The sequence below is a fragment of the Delphinus delphis genome, chromosome 6, assembly GCF_949987515.2.
Source record: "Delphinus delphis chromosome 6, mDelDel1.2, whole genome shotgun sequence".
Lineage (NCBI taxonomy): Eukaryota > Metazoa > Chordata > Mammalia > Artiodactyla > Delphinidae > Delphinus > Delphinus delphis.
The window spans coordinates 1,194,206-1,197,824 of NC_082688.1; positions in this window are offsets into that span (position 1 = coordinate 1,194,206).

A 3,619-nucleotide genomic window follows, 5' to 3' on the forward strand; every position below is an offset into this window, starting at 1 on the left:
TCCAGTGCAGAGTATGTCCACCACGTGGCTACAGCACAGAGGCTGATTCACTCGCCTGCTGACGGGCATCTGACTGGCTTCTGCATTTTGGCTCTTACAAAGGAGGCTACCTGGAACATCCCTATACAGGTTTTTTGGTGAATGAGGTAGGCAGATTCTAAGACTGCCCCTAATGACTACCCTTCCATTTCGAGCAAGTGGGACCTGTGAATATGGCCAGCTGTTACTCCTGAGATCGAGTTACATTGTCTGGCAACAGGAGACCATGCGGTGAGAAGGACCTAATCACATGATCCTTTCAAAGCAAAGGGTTTGGGGGACTTCCTTGGTGGTCCAGTGGTTAAGACTCCAAGCTCCCAATGCAGGGGGCCCAGGTTTGATCCCTGGTCAGGGAACTAGATCCCATATGCCGCAACTAAGATCCCGCGAGCCACAACTAAGACCCGGCACAGCCAAATAAATAAATATTTAGAAAATAAGAATAAAATAAAATAAAAGCGAGGGTTTTCCCCAGTGGAGGTGGGGAGGGAGTCGGAGAAGAACACTGTGCTATTGCTTTAAAGATGGAGGGGGCATGAGGGTGACCTTTAGGAGTGGAGGGACAGCCAGCAGGAAGTGGGGACCAGATCTTACAACATGAAGAACTGGATTTGTCCCTGAGCCTCCAGACAAGCCCAGTCCGACTGACCTTTGATCTCAGCATCATGAGACCCACGTCACAAGAGTCTTCTGACCTATGGACCCATGATTTAATCAGTGGGTGTTCTCTTAAGCCACCAAGCTTTTAGGGGTTTGTTACGCAGCCACAGATGACTGATACAGTGATGTGTTTTCATTTCTCTCAGGTAAATCCCTGAGAGTCAAATTGCTGGGGTTTAGGGAAGATGCATATTTAATTTAGTAAGAAACTCCCCAAGAGTTCTCTGAACGGTTATATCGTTTTATATTCCCACTGGCAAAATAAGAGTTTCAGTTGTTAAATGTTCTTAATAACACTTGGTGTCATCAGTCTTTGGATTGTAGCCATTCCAATGGGTGTGTGCTGGTACCTCACTGTGATTTTAACTTGCATTTCCCTGATGTCTGCAGATGCTGGGTACCTCTCCAGGGTTGTTGGTCATTTGTCCATCTTCTTCTGTGAAATGTCTGTCCAAATATGTTGCCTATTTAAAAAATTGAGTTGTCTGTATTTTCATTGTTTGTTTGTTGGTGCTCTTTACATATTCTGAACACAAATCCTCATCAGAGATTGTACTGCGAATTTTTTCTCCAGCTTGTGGATTGCCTATTCATTTTCTTAATGGTGGCTTTTTTAAAAAAAAATTGAAGTAGGACTTCCCTGGTGGTGTAGTGGTTAAGAATCCGCCTGACAATGTAGGGGACACAGGTTCGAGCCCCGGTCACGGAAGATCCCACATGCCTCGGAACCACTAAGCCCATGCACCACAACTACTGAAGTCTGCGCACCTAGAGCCCGTGCTCTGCAACAAGAGAAGCGACCACAATGAGAACCCCACACACCACAACAAAGAGTAGCCCCCACTTGCTGCAACTAGAGAAAGCCCGCGCGTTGCAACGAAGACCCAACACAGCCAAAAATAAATGAATAAATTTATTTAAAAAAATTGAAGTATAGTTGATTTACAATGTTGTGTTAGTTTCAGGTGTACAGCAAAGTGATTCAGTTATGGTAATGGTGTCTTTTCACGAGAAGAAAATTTTGATTTTGATGAAAGCCAACTTGGCAGTTTTTTTCTTGTATGGCTGGTGCTTTTGTGACCTGAAAGAAATCTTTGCCTACCCCAAGATCATGAAGGTTTTGTCTTATGTTTTCTTCCAGAAGGTTCTGGGTTTTTTTTTTTTTTTTTTTTTTTTTGGCTGTATTGGGTCTTCATTGCTGCATGTGGGCTTTCTCTAGTTGCTGCGAGCAGGGGCTACTCTTCATTTCGGTGCGCGGGATTCTCATTGCGGTGGCTTCTCTTGTTGTGGAGCACGGGCTCTAGGCACACGGGCTTCAGGAGTTGTGGTGTGCGGGCTTCAGTAGTTGTGGCTCATGGGCTCTAGAGCGCAGGCTCAGTAGTTGCGGCACACGGGCTTAGTTGCTCCACAGCATGTGGGGGTCTTCCCTGAGCAGGGCTTGAACCCGTGTTCCCTTCATTGTCAGACGGATTCTTAACCACTGCGCCACCAGGGAAGCCCAGTTCTGGGTTTTACGTTTAGGCCTCTGATCCATTCAGATTTCATTTTTGTGGGGAGAGTGAAATAAATGTTGAGGTTCAATTTTTTTCTCTGTGTATCCAGTTGTTTCAGCACCATCTATTAAAGATTTTTTTCCCTGTTGAATTGATTTGGCATCTTAGTTGAAAATGAATTGACCATATGTTTGGGAGTCTATTCCTGGATTCCCTGTTCTGTTTTCCATTAACCCATTTGTCTATCCTTCTGCCAGTACCACGCTGTCTTAATTACTACAGCTTCATAGTAAATCTTTAGAGTGTAGGCCCTTCAACTTTGTCAACTTTTCCAAAATTCTCTTGGCTATTCTAGATCCTTTGCAATTCAATTTCAAATTAAAATCATCTTTTTCTTTTGGCCTTGCTGCGCAGCATGCAGGATCTTAGTTCCTCTACCAGAGATCGAACCTGAGCCCCCTGCAGTGGAAGCGCGGAGTCCTAATCACTGGACCGCCAGGGAATTCCCTCAAATTAGAATCATCTTGTCAAAACCTTTTAAAAAGCCTCATGGAATTTTGATAGAATTTGCAATGAACTTCTACATTATTTTGGAGAGAATGAGTGCCTTAGAAGTATTGAGTTTTCTAGTCTACAAATACAGTATATCTCTCCCGTTATTTGGGCCTTCCCTAGTTACTCTCAGCAAAGTTTTCCAGTCTTTTTTTTGAAAGTCTTCTGTATTTTTTTTCATTATTTTGATTCCTTAATATTTTATTCATTATTTTGATTATTTGATGTTCTTAATGCTATAGTAAATGTTTAAGAATTTTATTTTCTGGGAATTCCTTGGTGGTCCAGTGGTTAGGACTCTGGCATGGGCTGAATTCAATCCCTAGTTGGGGAACTAAGATCCCGCGAGCCACGCAGCGTGGCCAAAAAAAAATTTTTTTTCTCCAATGCTTCAGTACTAGCATATAGAAATATAGTTGATTTTTCTAAATTTACCCTTTATCCCTCAACTTTGCTAAATTTACTTATTAGTTCTAGAAGTTACTTTTGAAATTTTAGAAGGATTTTCTACCATAGGATCATGTTGCCCTTTTAAATTTGTATGTCTTCTATTTCTTGCCTCCCTGCTCTGGCCAGGACCTCCAGGACAAGGTTAAATGGAGGCAGCAAGGCTGGACATCCTGGCCTTGTTCCTGCCATCGGGGGCAGCGTTCAGTTTTTCCCCGTTATGCACGACTTCAGCTATAGGTTTTGGATATAGATGCTCACGTCAAGTTAAGTTCCCTTCCATTCCCACTTTGCTGAGCATCCGTGTCATGAATGTGGTTGAATTTTGTCAAATGCTTCTGCCTCATCCATTTTTTCAAAACATATTGATTTTGGCTGTGCCGGGTCTCAGTTGCGGCATGCATGCAGGATCTAGTTCCCCAGCCAGG